At 40.3% G+C, this 23,212-nt stretch overlaps 2 pseudogenes across 2 annotated transcripts; one reads left to right on the forward strand and one right to left on the reverse strand.

Moving 5' to 3' along the window:
• Window positions 1-414: 414 nt before the first annotated feature.
• On the reverse strand, window positions 415-1,354 carry LOC306646116 (olfactory receptor 7G2-like; annotated as a pseudogene). Its single transcript has one exon. The product of its transcript is annotated as an olfactory receptor 7G2-like (transcript).
• Window positions 1,355-21,740: 20,386 nt separating this feature from the next.
• On the forward strand, window positions 21,741-22,679 carry LOC306646131 (olfactory receptor 7G2-like; annotated as a pseudogene). Its single transcript has one exon. The product of its transcript is annotated as an olfactory receptor 7G2-like (transcript).
• The last annotated feature ends 533 nt before the right edge of the window (window positions 22,680-23,212 follow it).

Below are 23,212 nucleotides of genomic sequence, written 5' to 3' on the forward strand. Positions count from 1 at the left end.
TGATTCAGGTGACACCAACCATAAGAACAGGTGGAGCCTACTCTCCATATAAGACCACAGTTAAGATTCAATATACTCCTGACTGATGACCTTCTATAGTTTTGCCTTTTTCTAGGAAGACACAAAAACAAAATTTTCAAAAATCAGAAGCCAGTGCTTCAATAACCATTTCTGTGAAATGTGAGAAAATAAAGTATGTTCTGTTCATAGGAATCATATGTCAAATATCACAAAGTTAGGAAAAAAAAGTCAGGGTTCAAGACAAGTTATAATGCACATGGTGATTATTTATCTAACTGTGAGAAATATGCATTAAGACAAGTTTGACACATTCAGGCTGAACAGGAATCTCGTCATTTTGAATTATAGACCAAAGAGAAGGAACATAGAGATGTGGAGATGGAAGTCATTATATCATAGAAGGGAAGTTGTCTTTCCAATGAGATTCCTCAAAGCCTCCTTCAAGTCCCTGTTCCTCAAGCTGTAGATAAAGGGGTTCAGCATCTGAGGAACCACAGAATACATTACTGATGCCACAGCTGTCTTCCTGGGAGAGGTCAGTCACTGAAGAGCTAATGTACACCCCTGCACCTGTCCCATAGAACAAGGAGACAACAGACAGGTGGGACCCACAAGTAGAAAAGGCTTTATGCTTTCCTCTTGATGAGGGCATTCTCAAGACAGAGGACACAATGTGAATGTAAGAGAAGATGATCCCAGAAAGAGGAATGCCACCAAACATGCAAGTTACAACATATATCAGTACATTATCCACTGAGGTATCAGAACAGGCCAGCTTGATGACCTGAGCAAGTTCACAGAAGAAGTGTGGGATCTCCAGGTCTGCACAGAAGGATAGCCGCAGCAACATCAGAGTGTGAAGGAGGGCATCCACCGAGCTAATGAACAAGGAGACCAGAACCAGCGTTACACAGATGTGGGGCATCATGATGACTGTGTACCTCAATGGATGACAAATGGCCACATACCGGTCATAGGCCATCACTGCAAGGAGAAAATTTTCTAAATATGCAAAAATTAAGACAAAAAATATCTGGGAGAGACATCCTATGTAAGTGATGCTCTGATCCTGTGTTTGGATATTCACCAGCATCTTGGGGACTGTGCTTGTGCTTAAACACATGTCATTAAAGGACAGGCTGCAGAGGAAGAAGTACATGGGGGTGTGGAGGTGGGGGTCAGAGCTGACAGCCAGGATGATGAGCAGGTTTCCCAGGATGGTAACCAGGTACATGGACAGGAACAGGCTGAAGATGAGGGACTGCAGTGCTGGGTCCTTTGTCAGTCCCAGAAGGAGGAATTTTGAGACAGCTGTTTGGTTTGTGGGTTCCATGTTGCTGGAGACTACTATGGGAAAGATGGGAGAAAACATCATAACCAATATGGAAAGCAACAACACTTGGAAAGAGGACAGAATTGCACATCCCTGATTCCCAACCCCAGTTATCTGCTGAATCACCCTCAGGATAAGCACAAGCAGTCTGTGCTTCAAGAAGCCCTTAGGAATATTTGATGTAGTTTGAGAACAACTTTATCAAACACAAAAGTTTCCTCCTTGTTACTGTGAACTGGAATGAATATTCATATTTTTTGTGATGTAATTTCTTCCCATACCTCATTACACACTCCTCCTCCTCCATTTCTTTCATTGAAATGAGTTGCTATTGAACACCAATTCTCTTCCAGGCACTTTGCTAAGTGCTAAGAATGAAATAAAAGTGTGAGACATGATTTTGAACTAGAATTTTCCATGCCTTTATTTTAAGAGACATCAAGAATAAAGTCTGGAAATCTGTCTTCTAAAGCAATGGTTCCCTAATTTGGGCTTGCTTCAAAATCATCTTGTGAAAAATTATGTGTTTTATTACCATCCGGATTTACCCAGGAGGACACTCAGGAAGGATGAGTTTATATCATGGATATCAGAACCACAGTGCATGTTCAGCAAAGACTGGATTTGAGCTCAGATATTCTGACTGTTGAGTTGATTCTTAAGTAATTTCTGTCCTTGTCTCCGGATATTACAGGACAGGCATTGAAAATTGGCCACTCAGATCTCATCATTTCAATTGCAATTTTATTATTTCCCCTACAAAAAGTCTCCAATCCTTCCCTGATTTTCAATATACGTCCATCCTACCTGTGAAAACAATTACAGAGGGAGATGGAATCCTTCCTGTTGGACCTGAGCAAAGATTAAGAAACGTTGTCTCTAAACCTTTGAAAATCAGAGGACACCCCCACAGGAACTTAAGTCAGCCCTCATTCAAAGGGAAGCCATGAGATTCTCTACCTCATTCTAAAGGAGTTCTTCACTTAATTTAATAAACAACATATCAATTAAAGAAAAACAACAAATGAGATGAAAGTGAAATGTGTAGGCTCCTAACAAAAGAGATCCAACTAGAAACAATTTTGGATTCTCATAACAGACACTTACAAGTTGACACATCCTCTCAGGACACCCTGGGACTTCTCTGGTGTGTCACAGAGGAGCAACGGCCTTTGTCTACAGAGAGAGACATAACTGGGTAGAACAGCATTGTCCTTTCAGTGCAATATGGAAAGCACACATTCTGAACATGATCCAGGTCTAGAAAAGCTTGAGGAGGGAGAAATCACCACTGTACAAGAAACCAGCTGCCTGTGGAATGCATTAATCATCTTGCTTCTGGAAGTCATTTTGGATTGATTTACATCCAACCATCACATTGTACACCTTGAATTTATACCAATTTTATTGAATTATCCTCCAATGAATGTATAAAAATACCATGATCATGATTTATGATGAAATTCATCCAACAAAAGCACCTGCACACCATCGCCACATGGATTCCCACTCCGATATTTCTCTTTTGATTCTGCATTTGCAGTAGTGAACTGTGGCCCAGAGCACTCTTCAATCCTCAGAAAGAAGAGTGTGTCACAATAACTGATGAACAAGGACAGAGATATGATAAATGCAAATATCTGGGAAGTGTTCACTGTGATGAAACAAATTCTGGAATTGATGGCCAGAAGGAAGGATAAGAAGGAAAACATTGATTAAACACTGTCTGTGAAATGGAGGTGAGTGGAAATGCACAGACCTGAGCGATGCACATACATGTGATGCAGGACATATAATAATATGTATAGGGACTAAAATGATTTCAACAGTGAATAAATGAGACACATGAATTGCACCTCTCAAACACCAAATATGGGATTTTAGACGTCTGATTGGTTTAAATAGGAATGTTGTCCAAAAGCCTCACCTGGATGCTGAAGGTGGAAGATGGATCTTCAAGGAAATGCAGACTGACATAGTGTCAGGTGTTCCTGGTCAGAAAGGCTCATCTCTGGGAGGAGCTCAGGTGCTGCATCCTGGCTGGGGCAGGGCTGCTGAGTGAGGTGGTCCCATACTGATGCCTACAGTCTCTGTTTCTCTGCAGGCTCAATATCCCAATCTCCTCATTAGTTCAGCTATTTTACTAACAATCTGATCCCAAGAGTGCACGTCCTTGAAGACCAGCTCTGCAAGAATGAGGGATTCAGGGTGGCTGATTCCTAACCCCTGAGGCTGTGATTGCACCATTCAGTTCTCTGCCCCGTCTCTGTTCACTAGCATTGCTTGAGGCTTGCATCTCTCTACCAGGGCTTCTTTAAATTACAAACAAAACTATTATTTTAATTAATCATTTTGGGAATCTTGCTTTAATAATTTGGAGACATTTCCTATATGGGTGGGTAAAAATAATACTTCCTAAAATATTAGCTAAGTCATTGTTAGTCAGCTTTCTGTTGCTGTAATGAATATCTCGGAGAGGTTCACTTTGGCTCATGGTTTGAGAGGTTTCATTTCATGGTCAGTTGCTCAGTCAGTGACAGCACAGTACATCTCAGAGCGAGAGCATGGCAGAAGAGTCCAGTTCAGTCATGGCAGCCAGGGTATGAAAAGAGGGAAAGAAGAGGGGCCAGGATCCCAATACCCCGTTCAAGGGCAGGCACCCAGGGACCAGACTTCCTTCCACTATGTCCCAGGTCTGAAAGGCCCCAGCACCTCCCTCTAGTGCCACATCATGAAGATCAAGCCTTAACATGTGACCTTACAGGACAAATATCCAAATATCCAAAATAATAATGTACCACTGCAAACACCCAAGGTGCTTCTCCTTGGTCAGATAGCTTTTGGCTGGGCCATAATTTTTGTTTATTAATATTTTCAAAGAATCTTCTAATACATTCTCTTTCATCACTGTGGACCACCAAAAATGCAGACATAGCTGTCACTTCCTGCTTACCATTTCACCAATGCCATTTTCACTTCCATCCCAATAGTTTCAATTTTTTTTCCTTCCCATAAGATGAGCTCAAGGTGCAATACTGGTTTGTTACTTTTAATGGAGATACAACTACAAAATTAACAAAAGGCAGAATTCTGCAGCTATGCCCAGATGCTCAACACCTTAGACTAGATTCATCAGCCATTTTACAGGTGGAGGCGGAGTTCTGTGTTAGTTTTCTTTTTAAAACATTTTATGTATAAAGGCTTCAATATTTTCACACTGAATGTAACTTAGAATATGTTAAGTCTGTATGTCCGTTGGGTATTTTATTAAATGGATGACTACATAAGGACCTTCTTCACCATGTTAACCTCATCCACTTTAAAAAATGGAAAGAGTATATAAAAGGTATCAGTGGAGTTATTTCAAAAAGGTCAGTGTTTCCACTGACAACCCCAAACACAGCAATATGTAAAAGGAAGATGAAGGGATTAAAAAAAAAAAAAAAAAAAAACCTCAAACATAATATAATAGGATAAGTAAACAGAAGCCAAGGACCTCTATGGATTCATCTCCATAAGCCAGAAAGTGCTTCCTCTTTGACAGCTGAGGACACAGTGTTCTAGGAGGATATTAGTGTTCAAGAGCAGAAGCAGTTTCTGTACCTCAGCGATGACCGTGGTTGAACTTGAGCATTTCCTGTCCCCATGGCTGTGGAGCTGGAGCACCCAAAAGTTTCAGAAAAGCCTCCAAGGAAGACCTTCACTGAGCTCGCTGCCGGCTTTGTGTGGATTTATGGCAGCGTGCACATCAATGAGCAGAAGGCAGTGAACTGGATTTAGGCATAGAGAACTAATTGGTGATGGGTGAGAGCGATTGTGAACCTGCCACAGGAGAAAGTTCTCTAAAGCTCCCATTGGGTTGACCTTGGGAAATCATGGGAGGAGAATAGCTGTGGAGAGTGAGGACAGGGAATCACCTCGACGAGGGTTGCTGTGAAGGGAGCAGGCACTGAGACTGCAGCCAGGCTGAGATGAGATGTCAACAATGCTTTACTTTTGCAGTTCTGGGGATAATACCAGGGCCTTACATAGGGGAGGCTACCACTTCAACACTGAGTGAAAGCCCTAGACACAGGGAGCCATTTTTTGAATATGAATCCATATACCTTGAAATCACAATGTCAGACTCCCAAGATGAACATCTACCTTAATGTAAGGGGACTCACGATTAGTATCCAATTAGCAATACTGAAGACTGAAGCTTCTGCAAGATCCTATTAAGTGACTTCTGAAAACATCCATCCATAAATAACCACAAAGATCTTCTTGGTTCTCAAGACCTTCCGTTCTCTGCCCACCAAAGTGGTGTATCACCAGCAGCGATATCAAAGCAGGACCCACATTCAAGAGCAGAGCATGTGTTTTTGAAGTCTTAGGCAGTATGACTATAAGTTCATTAAAGCATTGTGAGCAGTTTACACTTAACGATGATATCCTTCTCCATAAAATGATCTCTTGCACTGATTTTTTTTAATGTAGGAATCAGAAGAAAGATGACATATGCTGGAATTTGAAAATAAAAATGAAGAAAACAGTAGCAATTTGTTGGTGTGTCCAACACCAAATATTGGACAAGGAAGACACAATGTCCCTCAACAAGGGTCCTTGTTGGTTGTACAGTTGCTTGAGGAGGAAGAGGAGCAGCACAGCAGAGAGGGGAAGAGCAAAGGTCCCCTGGTGCTTGGAACCCGAGGCTTTCCTGATGCAGACTCAGCAGGCAACTCAACGAGTGTGAGACCCTTGTGACGTGTGATCGTCAGGATGGCTGGCCGTGGAAAAGGCTACAGCTTGACAGGACATTACCTTTCTCCTCTCAGGTGTCCCTCAACCTGAAACACCTGAGACATCAACTCTTCCCTCCCCTTTGTCGGGTCACAACCAAATCCAACACACTTGGGCATGGATACACCTTTCCTCTGTAATGGATTCACATGTGTGTTTCTAAGTATGTCTAATGGAAACCCAAATAAAACAAACAAACAAACAAACAACCAAGCTTGAGGTGCAACTAAACCTTTTGTGATTAAAAACACAAACTTTGTTATTTCAACTTTTTCTACCTATTTCTTGTATAAATGCAAGTGATAATATAGAGACTCTAATTCTCCAAAAACTCACAAATACAAAGGGGTGATTACAAGTATGGCTCCATGAATATGGTTACATGTTTACTAGGACTCTTAATGGTTTGAAAATATTACATGTAATCTATTTGGACAGGATGCCATGTAAGTAGGCTTCACTATTGCAGAATTCCCATATGAACCTTACCCTCTTTCATAGTTTTTGCTTCAATACATGTATTTTCTAAACATTAAAGGTCATAGATTTGACTTATGGTTGTTTCTCATCAATATTGTTGTAGGAAGTTGCAAATTAACAGAAAAGTTGTTAACCTGAGGTTCTAGCTACCTTGGGGTTGTAACAAAAATAAATCTGGAGATTGTTACCCCAAATGACTTAATTTTAGGGCTGGCGCGCTCCAATGAACATCTGAAACGTTGGTGCAGAAAAAGACACAATAGCTCCTGAACCATCAAGACAGTCCAGAAAACATCAGCATGAAAACAGATGGCTGATTTATTTCTGAGTTGAAAGGCAGAGAGAAATGTGGAGTTCTGCCACTTCAAAGGCAGAAAGAAACTCTAAGAGGTTTCATGGTTTTAAAAAGGCAATGTTCTAAATTATTTCAATTGATGTAAATAATTCTTTCACCATTAAGAATCACTGAGGAGTGCTGGGGAGATAGCTCAGTTGATAGAGTGCTTGCCTTGCAAGCACAAGGCCCTGGGTTAGATCCCCAGCACCACAAAAAATAAAAAATAAAATAAAAAAGAATCACTGAGGAAGATCATTATGGAAAATAGTGTCCTAGCAACTCATATTTGAACTAAGGACTTGTGTACATCCACCAAATGCTGTGGAGCAGATAGCATGTTGACAAAAACAACTCAGTGGAAATGTTTCAAACATGTAGTTTCCAAAGGGGAAAGAAAGAAAGTGGGTCATGTAGCATGTGAAAAGACACTTCACCTTATAAAAAGAGAAATGTAAATCAGTGGCACCAATTAGCACAGCTGCCACTGCCTGGGTAATTGAAAATGTTCTGTGCTGATTGAGGACCATGGGATTATCTAACAGGAAGGCAGCACGTGAAGTTCAACCACTTCAGAAAGCTCACTGGCACTTCTCAAAGGAGAACTTTACACCCTTGTAGCCACAAACCCACCCAAAGAATGAAATATTCCCAACACGATGCATGAAAAAACCTATTCCATCAACTTTAATTACAATTACAGAAAAATAATAAACCCAATTTCATCCATATCAGAAAAAAAATCCCTGTTGTTTTGTGTTATCAAACATCATATAAAAATAGGACTGATTATGGGGTAACATCAGCTAAACCCAATAACATGAAGGAATCTCAGAAGTGCAATGATGAAAATGACAACCAAGTCCCAGAAACCAATCATGACCTTGGAACTTTATCAAGGTCAGAAGAAAGTTGTTATAATTTAGTGCACAAGTATCCATGAGGAAGTGATAACAATAGTATCATAGAATGACTTTTTGGAGATAGGTATTATGATATGGGCAATCAAAAAATGACTGCAGCCCAGGCACAGTGGTGCACACCTGTAATCGCAGCAGCTCAGGAAACTGAGGGCAGGAGAGGATCATGAGTTCAAAGCCCAGCCTCAGCAATCTAGTGAAGAATATAAGCAACTCAGCAAGAACCTGTCTATAAATAAAATACTGAAAAGGGTCAGGGATGAGGCTCAGTGGGTAAGTGCCCCTGGGTTCAATCCTCATAAAAAAAATCTGACTGCAGGGCTGGGATGTAGCTTAGTGATTTCATACTTGACTAGCATCATGAGGCTGAGTATCTACTCCAGCACTGTAAAAACATGCATTAATCTAGTCTCATTCCTACTCAATCTAAAAAAGAACATCATGACACAGTCACATCAATATTTATTGCAGCTCAACACACAATAGCTAAACTGAGGTCCTTCAGCAGATGAATGGATAAGAAAATGTGGTACATATACACAGTGGAATATTACTCAATCTTACAGAAGAATGAAATGATGGCATTCTCTGGTAAATGGATGGAGCTGGAGAATATCGTGCTAAGTGAAATAATCCAATCCCAAAAACCAAAGGCTGATTATTTCTCTGACATGCTGATGCTAATTCACAATAAGTGGGGATGGGTGGTGGTTGAGGAAGAATAGAGTTACTTTGGATTAGGTAGAGGGAAGTGAAGGGAGGGGAGTGGGTACAGGTTAGAAATGAGAGTAGATGTGGCTGTATCTCTGTAGTATGCTGATTTTAAGTCCTTTGGGTATAGACCAAGGAGTGGGATAGCTGGGTCAAATGGAGGGTCCATTCCGAGTTTTCTAAGGAACCTCCACACTGCTTTCCAGAGTGGCTGCACCAATTTGCAGCCCCACCAGCAATGTATGAATGTACCTTTCTCCCCACATCCTCGCCAACACCTGTTGTTGCTCGTATTCTTGATAATCGCCATTCTAATTGGGGTGAGATGGAATCTTAGGGTGGTTTGATTTGCATTTCTCTTATTACTAGAGATGTTGAACATTTTTCCATATGTTTGTTGATTGCTTGTAGATCTTCTTCTGTGAAGTGTCTATTCATTTCCTTGGCCTATTTGTCGACTGGATTATTTGAATTCTGGAGTAAAGTTTTTTGAGTTCTTTATAGATTCTGGAGATTAGTGCTCTATCTGAAGTATGATTGGCAAAGATATTCTCCCACTCTGTAGGCTCTTTCTTCGCATTGCTGATAGTTTCCTTTTCTGAGAGAAAGCTTTTTAGTTTGAATCTATCCAGTGGTTGATTCTAGCTTTTATTTCTTGTGCTATGGGAGTCCTGTAAGGAGTCTGATCCTAGACCAACAAGGTGAAGATTTGGACCTACGTTTTCTTCTATAATCTGCAGGGTCTCTGGTCTGATTCCGAGGTCCTTAATCCATTTTGAGTTTAGTTTCGTGCATGGTGAGAGATATGGGTTTAGTTTCAATTCTGTTGCATATGATTTCCAATTCTCCCAGCACGATTTGTTGAAGAGGCAATCTTTTCTCCATTGCATATTTTTGGCACCTTTGTCTAGTATGAGAAAATTGTATTTATTTGGGTTGTGTCCGTGTCCTCTATTCTGTACCATTGATCTACCTTTCTATTTTGGTACCAATACTATGCCGTTTTGTTACTATTGCTTTGTAGTAGAGTTGAAGATCTGGTATTGCAATACCCCTGTTTCACTCTTCCTGCTAAGGATTGCTTTAGCTATTCTGGGTTTCTTATTCTTCCAGATGAATTTCATAATTGCTTGCTCTATTTCTGTAAGGTACGTCATTGGGATTTTAATTGGAATTGCATTGAATTTGTATAGCACTTTAGGTAGTATGGCCATTTTGACAATATTAATTCTTCCTATCCAAGAACATGGAAGATCTTTCCATCTTCTAAGGTGTTCTTTAATTTCTTTCTTTAGTGTTGTATAGTTCTCATTGTAGAGGTCTTTCACCTCTTTTGTGAGATTGATTCCCAGTATTTTATTTTTTTCGAGGCTATTGTGAATGGGGTAGTTTTCCTAATTTCTCTTTCTGAAGATTCATCACTTATGTATAAAAATGCGTTGGATTTATGGGCATTGATCTTGTAACCTGCTACTTTACTGAATTCACTTATGAGTTCTAAGAGTTTTCTGGTGGAATTTCCAGGTTCCTCTAAATATATAATCATGTCATCAGCGAACAGGGATAGTTTGAGTTCTTCTTTCCCAATTCGTATCCCTTTAATTTCTTTGGTTTGTCTAATTGCTCTGGCCAGAGTCTCAAGAACGATGTTGAATAGAAGTGGTGAAAGAGGGCATCCCTGCCTTGTTCCAGTTTTTAGGGGGGAATGCTTTCAGTTTTTCATCATTTAGAATGATATTAGCCTTGGGCTTAGCATAAATGGCCTTTACAATGTTAAGGAATGTTCCCACTATCCCTATTTTTTCTAGTGTTTTGAGCATGAAGGGGTGCTGTATTTTATCAAATACTTTTTCTGCATCTATTGAAATAATCCTGTGATTCTTGACTTTAAGTCTATTGATATGGTGAATGACATTTATTGATTTCCTGATGTTGAACCAACCTTGCATCCCTGGGATGAAACCCACCTGATCAAGGGTGCACTATCTTTTAATATGTTTTTGTATGCAATTTGCTAAAATTTTGTTGAGAATTTTTGCGTCGATGTTCATTAAGGATATTAGTCTGAAATTTTCTTTCCTTGATGAGTCTCTGTCTGGTTTAGGTATCAGTGTGATATTGGCTTCATAGAATGAGTTTGGGAGGGTTCCCTCCTCTTCTATTTTATGGAATACTTTGAGAAGTATTGGAATGAGCTCTTCTTTAAAGGTTTTATAGAACTCGGCTGAGAACCCATCTGGTACTGGACTTTTCTTTTTTGGTAGGCTTTTGATGACTTCTTCTATTTCAGTACTTGAAATTGGTCTATTTAAATTGTGTATGTCCTCCTCATTCAGTTTAGGCAATTCATATGTCTCTAGAAACCTGTTGAAGTCTTCGAAATTTTCTATTTTGTTGGAGTATAGATTTTCAAAATAGCTTCTAGTTATGTTTTGTATTTCAATCCTGTCTGTTGTGATATTTCCTTGTTCATTCCGAATTTTAGTGATTTGGGTTTTCTCTCGTCTTCTCTTTGTTAGTGTGGCTAAAGGTTTATCAATTTTGTTTATTTTTCGAAGAACCAACTATTTATTTGTCAATTTTTTGTACTGTTTCTTTTGTTTCAATTTCAGTAGTGTGGAGATTCCTTAGAAAACTTGGAATGGTCCTGCCATTTGACCCAGATATCCCACCCCTTGGCCTATACCAAAGGACTTAAAATCAGCATCCTACAGAGATACAGCCACATCAGTGTTCTTAGCTGCTCAATTCACAATAGCCAGAGTGTGGAACCAACCTAGATTGCCCTTCCATTGATGAGTGGATAAAGAAACCGTGGTATATATATACAATGGAATATTACTCAGCCATAAAGAATGATAAAATTATGGCATTTGCAGGCAAATGGATGAAATTGGAAATATCATGCTAAGTGAGATAAGCCAATCTCAAAATCCAAAGGACGAATGATATCGCTAATAAGTGGAGGATGACACATAATGGGGGGGAGGGAAGGGTTAGTGTTAGGGTTAGAGTTAGCGGTAGGGAGGGGGGCAAGTATGGAGGAAGGAAGTACTGTATAGAGGGTAAAGAGGGGTGCAGTGGTGGGGGGAAGGGAAAAAAAAAAATAAAAAAAGAAAAAAAAGAAAAAAATCACCTTAATAAGAAAATATATAGATGGATTTTTATTAGCATATTTAACCAACAGCAAAAAACTGGTTTTTGTCTGTACATGCCAGTTTTCTCAAAATGAATCTGTATAATAATCACCCTAGATTTTTATACGTTGATAAGTGAAGATAGTAATGAAGACAGAGATGTTTAGGAAAAAAAAAACTCAAGAAATAAAATATACCTATGACAGGGTCCTGGGATTCTGCATTTATAAGCCCCCAGGTGAAGACCCACTGCCAACTGAGGACGATACTTTGAACAATAGAGCGTGTATACTGTCTTGATTGTGCTAAAACATGTACAAAAATCAATTCTCCAATAAGCATTAAAAAGCCTTTAAATGTACTTAACTATTTTCATTGGGGAAGTGGGAAGTTTCAGGAAATAGAGTGCATTTCTAAGTGCAAGTACATGACATTTATAATCACTTACTATTAAACTTACCGCAAATTTTTGTGAAAAAAAAAAGAAAATGATAGTAGAATGAATCAGACATTATTACCCTATGTACATATATGACTACATGACCAGTGTGACTGTACATCATATACAACCAGAAGAATGAGAAATTATATTCCATTTATGTATGATGTGTCAAAGTGCATTCTACTGTCATGTATAACTACATTAGAACAAATTGAAATAAAGAGCATATGAAATTATATTCAAGGTCCATCCAGACAGCATGTAATAGATCATTTTCTGCAAAATCCTTTTCAGTATAACAACCAACTTCACATCATGTAAGCTCCTAATCACAATGCGGGGCGGGGGACATCATTTCCAGTGTCACCGGTTAGCTTATGACACAGATGTCTTCTGTATGACTCCATAGAGTGGCCTATGACCAGTGGATCAAGGGAAGGACACTTGATTTTCTGTCTCTGGCATTTTGGCCCAGGCATAACACCTGCATCTGCTGCAACCACCTGGGGAGGCTGATAAAAAGTCCTTGGAAGAAGCCACCTCATGCAGGACTCAAGGAAGCCATGGATCCCCAAATCCATAGGTTCTTAACTCCTGATGTCCTTGGAAAAAATCATAATACCCTTCGTTGCATCAGTATATTAGAATTAGTGATTTCGTTTCTTTGATAACTGATGTTATCTTCACAAAACATGTCTTAATATTGCAAAAATATCTGAAGCCTCTGAGATAATCCAATTACATGAATTTCATAAAAATCAAATTGATCAGGGTGGATGCTGAGGTGACCAAATGAGGATCAGGTAACAGCTCAGCAATTATTTAATTGAAAGTTCTGTTTATTTGATCACAGCATGTCTGTCTTTGAGTTGCAAACAGCCCGGCCCTACCCACAGGATCAGGCTGAAAATAGAGTCCACATATGTCCTTGACCCTGTGTGAACCATTCCCTGTCCTGTGCAACTTCTGCAGCTCTCCTTCTGAGTCTGATCCTAAAGCATCACTAAACTAAAACCCCCAACTCAGTCTATCCTTGACAGAGGTAAAGCAAGCGAATGGCATTTAGAGATTGAATTCATTGTTGCACATCACAGAACTGTACAGAAACTAAGGGCTAATATGACACCCAAGTAGAAATGAACGTCACTGTCACAATCTCACAACCATACGACCAGGGGAAGCTACACTCTACATGGGACCACCATCTTGCATAAATATTTCCCCAGCTGAGTCTTTTCTTCCAAATTACCACAATGAAACCGGTTAAAGTTGGAACCCCTCCTTCAGGTTCTGCTTCTGTATGACAAGCACAAAGAATTGTGGTTGAGAATTGGAATCACCAAACATCATAGATGTAGATGAAAGTAGTCAGGTTTCAAGGCATGCTAATAAGCATCAGACCATTCATCATCTGTTTTAGAAAAATATAGTGATAAGTGCACATTCTGACTCATGAGGGATTCCACCACTTTTACTTTCAATAAAAACCCAAGTCCAAAGTAAATAACATCTCATAGAGGAGAGGTTGTTCCACTGATGAGCTTCCTCAGGGCCTCCTTCATGTCCCTGTTCCTCAGGCTGTAGATAAAGGGGTTCAGCATTTGAGGGACCATGGTGACATCACTGAGGCCACTAGACTTCCTGGGAGAGTCAGTAATACAGAGCTAATGTACACCCCCAAACCTGTGCCATAGAACAAAGAAACAACAAACAGGTGGGACCCACGGGTAGAAAAGGCTTTATGCTTTCCTCCCGGTGAGGGCATTCTCAAGACAGAGGACACAATGTGACAGTAAGAGAAAATAATCCCAAAGAGAGGAGCACCACCAAATATGCAAGCTGCAATATATATAAGGATGTTATCAATGAGAGTATCAGAACAGGCCAGCTTGATGACCTGATCAAGTTCACAGAAGAAGTAGGAGATCTCCAGATCTGTGCAGAAAGACAACCGCAGCACCATCAGAGTGTGCAGCAAGCCATCTATAGTACTGATGCATAGAGAGACCAGAACCAGAAGGACACAGACAGGGGTTCATGATGACTGTGTACCTAAGGGGATGGCAAATGGCCACATAGCGGTCATAGTCCATCACTGCAAGCAGACAACTTTCCATGGCAACAAAAAGTAAAACAAAGCAGACCTGGAAGAGGCAGCTCTTGTGTAGGTGATGCTGTGATCCTTAACTTGGATGTTCACAAGCATCTTAGGGATTATGCTTGAGCTTCAACAGATGTCATTAAAGGACAGGCTGCAAAGGAAGAAATACATGGGGGTGTGGAGGTGAGAGTCAGAGTGTGATGAGCCATAATTCCTGACCCATCTGTCATTATACTCTTTTAAATTAATGAAATACCATAATGACCAGGTGGACTTTAGTTTTTCTTGAAACCTGTCATTGCTTTTAGTATACCTCTGCGATGTTTGACCCATAATTTCTCACCCCAAACATAATTTTGTTGCTCTGGTTCCACAGAGACAGCTCTGAAGCAAGGATTCTAGTCTTAGAATCTCCTTATGCTGAAATCCCAGAAGAAAGCAAGTTAGTGAAAGATGGCAGGATAAGGGTGGTCTTTAAGCACTGCTCGGTCATATTAAGAGAATTGTTTCCACTGATCATACAGCTGGAGCCATTGGAATTCATCTGGGTATCAGACCTAAAGTGAACAAAGGGTTGGACATTCATATCCTGAGATCTGTTCCTGGCATCCATATACTTCTGGGACAAAAATAGCATCAACCATTTTCAATGTATTCATCTATAAAATTGGCATGATGAATCAGACCACTGTTTTAGTGTGACTGTGACATGCTTGAACTCCATCAATGATGACAGAATACTGTGCTGACAATAAGGAGAAATACCCTTCATTCCAAAGATATGAGAGGTAGGAAATACAATAACACAGAGAGCAGAACTTCATTCATTCAGTCCCCCATGAAGTGGCCTCTTCCCTGCACTGGTCTCCTCCCCTTCCCCAGGTGATAGTGCAAATGCAGTTGCCATACATGGACCTGATGCCACAGGCAACAATCTGCGCACCCACTCCTGGGTGTCTTGAGCAGGGAACTCTCCATGTACCAAAGACTTGCATCTCTGAGGTGGACTGGATGGTGGTCTTCAAACTATGTCAACATCCTGTCCTGAAAAAGTGTGATCAAGGTGTGGCATAAGTGGTGAATGCTGCTTGTATGGGAGAAGGGGGTTGGCAGAGGAGGAGCACTTGGTGGATCATCTGGGTGGGATCTCAAGGTCATCCCATGTCTCTTCTTAGGACAGAAGTGGAGAAGACAGAATACAGAGGGGGCATGGTGACTGCAGAGACGGGAATTGGTTTGATAAAGTCAGTATTTGATTGCCAGTAGTGGATCAGTTTTGCTCTGAAAAGCTGTCATTTTTATAGCAATGCAATACGTATTTATCACCCTTGTAGACATCCCTAAACAACATACCACCTAATGAATTCCATTTCTCTTGCAAGTCTCATACTTGTGCTCCAGAAATGATTTTTCAGAAGTTATTTCTTGATTTGCATACTTTATATTTTTATATTAATGTGGTGACATTAATTATGAAGCATTTCTGAGGAGGAACCAAGTGTGGCATCCATTTTTCTGTTATTTGGATAAACATCTTAAATATTCCCAACATGCCTCCCAAAATATGAAAAGAGTTTGAGGACTGGGGGCGTAGCACAGTGATAATGTCCAGGCACACATGGCCAGCTGCCAGGGCCGAGCCCTAGCAGGAGTCCATGGGTTCCACACAGGTAAACGGGGCACAGGGAGACAGCATCAGCGATGGATGGAGAATGAAAGACACAGACTCTAGTTCTGGTGCAATCAGTCCCACTTTATTCTGGGGAAGACTGGGTTTATATACATTTTTCTTCAGGCTATAATGGCAGTCTTGTGGTTAATATTAAAGAAGTTTCCAAAGCATAGGCAGAAAATAGTAACCTTACAGATATCCTTCCTGAATCACAATTGTTTTAAGAATATCTAACTACGTCAATGACTAATACAATGTTTATTTCCTTAATTTATAAACTCTATGTGACCTAAGACTATTCTTATTATTCTCACAATTAAAGCAATAGACAAGTAATCTCATGTGACCATCTCTAGTAGGTCCATCTGGTTAACATAAATTGCTGAGTTAAGGGCTATAGGAGGGCAGCGTTTGCAATGGTTATTGTGTACCACGTTATTATAGGGGTGACATATTCTTTGTAGGAAGGAAGGAATGTTGTGAAATCATTCTCTTACCCACCACCACACATAAACAAAACCATCTTAGGATTTAACCAGCCTGTTGGAGACAAAGGCAGATCTATATCTATTTTCTCCAGAGGTTTTCAGGGACTCATTGCATGGTTGCAAAATTATTTTTAACTTTGTTAGTGGTAAAGACCCATTGTCTTTCAGATTGTAGGTAATATTTTCTGGAATTTTTGTTGTATTCCCCTCGTCCCCCTAAGCAATCTGTTCAGACTGAAATGAGTAATATATTATCAGAAAAACAGAGCAGAAAAAACACCATGCTCTGGAGCAAAACATCCAGCAATTCCTTTTAGAATGAGCCTTTGCAAACATCCTCCAGAGGATCTTTGTCAAGCAATGGATGGAATTCCAGATGCCCCCACAGCCAGCACCCTCGCAACCCTGTAAATACAAGGTCTGCACTTGGTGTGGAAGTACTGACGTAGCAGAACAGTTTTCACCTTTGGGTAGTTTCAGAGAGTTGAACCAACTTACCCTACCCTGACATATTCTGGAGTGTCATCATTACTCAACTCTCATTTACTCTGACAATTCAATGAGTGTAACTATTTACTTACAGTTCTAAGAGGAGGTTATGAGTCTTTTCCTGAATTATGGGCCCAAGAATTCCTCTTTAGAAATACGAGTGTGTGATTTGTCCATCAAGCTGCAGATCTGTTGTTCATTCATAATACATGCATGCAATTGGAATAACAGCGCTTTGTCTTTAAATACATACTGCAGATTTTTGTCTGCAGGATAGTGTCTACTTTGCGTGTGCTTCATGGTGGTTAGTAGGTGCCCCCAGCACTGAGTATAGAGTCAATTTTGCAATGTTTTGTCTCTGGATCTGTATTCAACAGGTCTTAGCACTGAAAGAATACATAGCATCAGTAAGGGATTTTTAGTCTTGCCATTTGTAATTGAGGCAGAGACCAACTAAAATTTATTGCTGCCTTTGCAGTGAGACAAGCATCTTTTTCTTTTTAATTTCCTTACACTTCTATTAAATGCTCTATGTGTTCACTACAATGCCAATCCAGCTATGAATAATGAATTCATTTATGTTAATATGTTTCCTTACACTTTTGTAATAGGATTGTATTTTCTTCTTCCTAATTTCACAGCTCTTTATTACTGTGCACCTCAGTCTGATAAAACTAATTTTATTTTTCTTATTTAATTTTTGGTATTGGGATTAAACCCATAGGTGCTCATCACTAGTCATATCCCCAGCCCTTTTATTCTTTTTCTTTAGAGACCCTGACTCTAAATAATTTGCTTTGGGTCTCACTAATTGCTGAGGCTGGCTTTGAACTTAGATTCTCCTGCCTCATTCTTTCAAACCAGTGGGATTACAGGCCTGTGCCACCATGAGCCACGGTGCCCAGATAAAAGTAATGTTAGTGTGGTAACAAACAAGTCATTTGTTTTTAGTCACAATCACAAGGGTTCTTTGCACCCTGGGTTAATGGCTTTCTGATACTTGGCAATTTTCTGCACCAAATTGATAACAGAGACCCAAAATTTGGGTCTAGGATGTTCCATGTGTGTGTATTTGTGTCTTAATGTGTTTATATGTGTATGTATAAAATCATAAATTATCTGATATACTTTGAATGAAAATTAATAGTGAAATTCTATTGTCTATTTAGTGTCACCTCTTCTATTTTTGTTATTATTATAAGTACAAATTATAGCATTAGGTTATAGTTACTTAAAACTGTACCTGTGACTCACATGAATACATTTGAATCATGTGTAACTGTGAAAAAACTAGTTATAACAATATCTATGTATACAATTATCACTAAATACTACAGACGAAATGTCTTCTACATCTATGTTTTTTTTTGAGTTGAAGTGTGTTGGTATTCCTGACACTGTGTGTAAAGGTCATTGTGACTCTAAAGCTACCGAAGGAGAAAAGACAAGAATTGTATATGCAAAGGTGTGTCCCTGTGAGAAAGTCCCTCAGGACAGACATGAACAGAAAGGTGGATGCAGAAGACCACACCACCAGGAAATCTCAGGATGAGGGAGCAGTCAGCATCAGGTTGGGAAAGAAGAAGACATTCTCAAAGTCTCAAGTCCTAAATCAATCATGCCAATGGCCTTGCAGCACAAGGATTGCACTCTCAACAAGTAAACCCCTGCTGTATAATGAGCTTCAATATTTAAAACACCTCAACTAAGAGGTGTTGAGTGTCCAGGTGTCCATTTCCCCTCTTGCAAACTCCTTCAATGCTCTCCTCACCAGCTGCAGAGGCACTTGTATGGAGAGGTGGTGCTTTCCCTCTCAGGTATCAGGTTAAGTAATATAACAATTGCTGTTGTTTTTGCAAGTGGCTCAAATCCTTCATGTTATTTTTCTCTCATTCCTCTCTTTGAAAAAAATGTAGGCAACATATCACTCAACAATACAGGTGAATCTTAAAAAATACTAAAATGAATGCCTCCTCAAGTAATACTCATGCCCAGGTGCACTGGCACCCACCTGTAATCCCAGCACTGGGAGAATGAGGTAGGAGGATCACAAGTTCAAAGCCAGTCTCAGCAACTTATCGAGGCCTCAAGACTGAGAGAATCCCTGTCAAAATTAAAATTCAAATAGGCTGGGGCTATGTCTCACTAGGTAAATGTCCCTGGCTTCAATCCCTGGTAATAATAATAATATTCATGACCCTAAGGTTTGAGGAATCACGTGTGCTGGTCCAGATTGTGGGTCCTTCTGTGCTGCCACTTGGTAGGTAGGACCTATGTGGTCAGAGCAGTGGAGACACTGAGAGCTAAATATGGCCTGTCTGCCTTTTCAGGTGGACATTGTCAATCGAGTGAAGGAGTCTTGGTGACACTTCAATGATCCTAATGTGGTACTTAGAGGTCACAGCAGATGGAGGTGTAGGTCACCTGTGAGGTCTGATGTCCTCAATGTAATTCTATATCGCACTGCCTTAATAAAATGGAAGTGGCCTCTAGACCACTCATCCTGCTCCAGCTACAGCCTCATTCTCTTCTCCATTTATAAAAACATTCCCAAAGCTGGTCCTTATATTTCCTCTCCCCAATTCTCCACCAATGTTTCCTTAAATCTGTCTGAGTCCCCTCTGACAGGGCTGCAGTTGTCCTCACGGTCCCCAGTCAGGTCTCTACTCCTCGGTCAGGTTTTCTGACTCTTCTCCTGCATAATTTCACTCAGTCAATTAATGTGATAAAATATACTTTGTAATGCAATTGGAAAAGATTTTACAAAATGTCCATAAAAAACATGCTTGTCTGTACTTACTACAAATATCAGTGACCAAAAAACTAGATTGGAATATTCTGGACAACATATTGAATATAAAAATCAAGATCAGGAATCATTAATGACATTGAAGAGATACCTCTGAGTATTTGTTTGATTATAACCTCTTGGTTGTGTTTGTAATCAGATTGTAATACCCACCTGCACAAGCTCTGTTTTCACACCTAAAAGAGAATCAGGCTCCTTGATATGAAACAGCTCCATTTTTCTTTGTTGGTAAATGGATATTTGGGGTTTACAAGAAACCTCACAGGTCTTGCAGGCAAGGTACCATAAGTGGAGGAGAGGAGAATAGTGGAGAGAATTGGGTGATCTGCTCCTGGATTTGGGGTCAGGGGACCTGCCAGTCTAAAAGCCTGTCTTCTGATTTCTTTGGTCTTTAAGGTTATGCACCCCAGGGATCAGCAGGGCAGTAAAATTGTTATCTAACAAGGCGCTTTGGATATTGAGCCCCAGGGGTACAGAGACTGCATGGAGTCAGCTTGTGGCCACCGCACCCCACAGCCCTGCCCCAGTGGAGAAGCAGCACAGGAACCTCCTCCTAGAGATGTGATCCTTCTTGATCAGGACCTGCTGACTCAATCTGTCTGCACTTCCTGAGTATGCACCATCCATCACCAATACCCATATGAGGCACTGAGCATCCTTTCTCTTGAAGTCAACCAGGTACCAGGCAGTCCCTTAGTTAAAGCACTGCAAGTGAAGTTAGGTGTGATTCATGTATCTAAATCCATTATTGTTCAATTCATTTCAGTTGTTATTCATTTCATCCCAAATGTAACACAAAAGAAGATTGGTTTCCTGCTTCTACATGACCAACTTTCCACAACAGCATTTCTCTTTATCCTAAACCTGATTCAGCAACCTGATTCTCCTAAAAGGACCTAATAAATATAAGTCTGTGTTATCTGGTCTCTGTTTTCCAAAGAACAACAAGTTGTATGTAGTCTTACTGCTTTTCTTAGGAGTCGATGAACTTCAAGCTTTCTTTCATTCTGGTGTTTTACCTTAAAAAAAAAAAAAAAAATTAGAAAGAGACCAGGAATCTCATGAAGAGACGTGTCTAAATTCTCATAGAATTATTTGCAAAGGAGAGGACCTGCAATTCCATGGGCGAGTCTTCTGAGCTTCAGGTATAAAGGCAGTCTTCTGCCCACCTGGATGGATGCTAGCCATAGACATGACTAATGGTACAGGTGGCCAATCCTTGAAGGAGGCTTTTCACAGGAAGAAATGTTAAAATTACAATGGTAGATTATGAGATATGAGTGCTTATTTCGGAATGCTTTTCCTGTGCTCTTCAGTCATTAGCAGAGCTTAGTGGAGAGTCAACCCTGCAGTCAGATGACCTGGTCTTAGCCAAGCACTCATCACATACCCCACATCCCAGTATGACGTCCCCTTACTTAAGGGTCTTCATGGGTAGAATGAGGTGGCAGTGTGGACTAACACAGCAGCAGTTTGGCAAGAGAATCAGATGATACCAATAGGATTCCGAGAAAAGCAAAGTAGGTGAACCCTGGCTCAAGAGGACAGATGTAACATGGTCATGCCTGTCTTACTGTTTCCTTGAAGGTACAGACTAATTCTATATGAAAAGTCATGTCTTACACATTGCTTTATTCTCAGCACCTAACTCAGTAGATGCAACTGTTGGTGTTCAGTAAAACAAACATTTCAATAAATGAGGTGAGAGAAAGAAGTGAGTGGACAGGGAAGAAGGAGAAAGTAGCAGAGGAAGATGTTTGAACATTCATTTGGGTTCACAGTATTAATGATACAGCTTATTTTCTAATAAATGGTTCTCAGAATTCAGCACATATCAAAGCCACCCAGGGGGCTTTTTGAAACTTAGAATGCCAGTCTTCATCCACAGGGTTTATCAGCAGTGAGTCCAATGGAGGGATCAAGAATTTGCATTGCTATCATCTTCCCAAATAATGTTGCTAATGCTGTTCATATGTATAATTATTTTTCACCCCACCTTTTCCTTGAGATTCACCAACAACATGGAGCCCAGAAACCAAACAGCAGTTTCAGAATTCCTACTACTTGGCCTGACAGGACGATCCAGCATTGCAGCCCATTGTCTTTGGAATGTTCCTGTCCATGTACCTGGTCACTGTCCTGGGCAACCTGCTCATCATCCTCGTCATCAGCTCTGACTCCCACCTCCACACCCCTATGTATTTCTTTCTCTCCAACCTGTCTTTTACTTGACATAACTTTAAGCACCATCACAGTCCCCAAGATGCTGGTGAACATCAAAGACAAAGTAAAACCATCAGTTACACAAGCTGCCTCACCCAGGTCTACTTTGCCCTGGTTTTTGTTGGAATGGAAACTTCCTCCTAGCAGCGATGGCTTACGACCGTTATGTGGCCATCTGCCACCCACTCAGGTACTCAGTCATCATCAATCTGCACCTCTGTGTTCTTATGATTCTCTTCTCTTTGTGCATCATTATTGTGGATGCCCTGCTGCACAGTCTGATGCTACTGCGGTTGTCCTTCTGCACAGACCTGGAGATCCCTCACTTCTTCTGTGAACTTGCTTAGATGATTAAGCTCTCCTGTTCTGACACCCTCATTGATAACATCCTTATATATATTGCAGCTTGCATATTCGGTGGTCTTCCTCTCTCTGGGATCATTTTCTCTTATACTCACATTGTGTCCTCTGTCGTGAGAATGCCATCACCTGAAGGAAAGCACAAAGCCTTTTCCACCTGTGGGTCTCACCTATCTGTTGTCTCCTTGTTCTATGGGGCAGCTTTTGGGGTGTACATTAGCAATGAAGTCTCTGACTCCCCCAGGAAGACTGCAGTGGCTTCAGTGATGTACTCTGTGGTTCCTCAAATGCTGAACCCCTTTATTTACAGCCTGAGGAACAGAGATACAAAAGAAGCCTCGAGGAAACACATTAGTAGGACAGCATCTTTACTATAATGTTTCATGGTTTGAATTTGGGTTCATAAAGAATATTTAATTGATGACTTTCTTTGTGAACCAGAGTACTTTAACCTTCTTCCACCATAGTACACTACAATGACCAAGTAATGATTAGGTGCATTTTACCTTGGCTGGAACCTAACTTTGTTTTTCTTCTGCTCTCTGTTCTTTGACCCATAATTTCTATTCTCCAAATAATGCTTCCTGCCTTGACTTCCACAGATGCAGAACCTGTGGAAGACTCCAATGTAAACATTTTTGCCTGCTCAGAAGAAGACAATGTGAGGTTGGATTATCAGAAAAATATTTAAGCATAGTTATTGTCATGTTTTACAAATAATGTTTGCCTGCTTATGTGTTTAGGAGCAATAGAGGTACATTCTAGTGTAGTACTACTGTGAAGCAAAGGATTAAGCATTCATGACCTGAGAAATACACACTGAGACCTTGTACTGGCAAACCATGCACATCTAAGGTGACACTAGCATCTACCACACTCAGTTTTATTGGTGATGTAATTTGCACAACTA

This window comes from Sciurus vulgaris, assembly GCF_902686455.1.
Source record: "Sciurus vulgaris genome assembly, chromosome: 16".
NCBI lineage: Eukaryota > Metazoa > Chordata > Mammalia > Rodentia > Sciuridae > Sciurus > Sciurus vulgaris.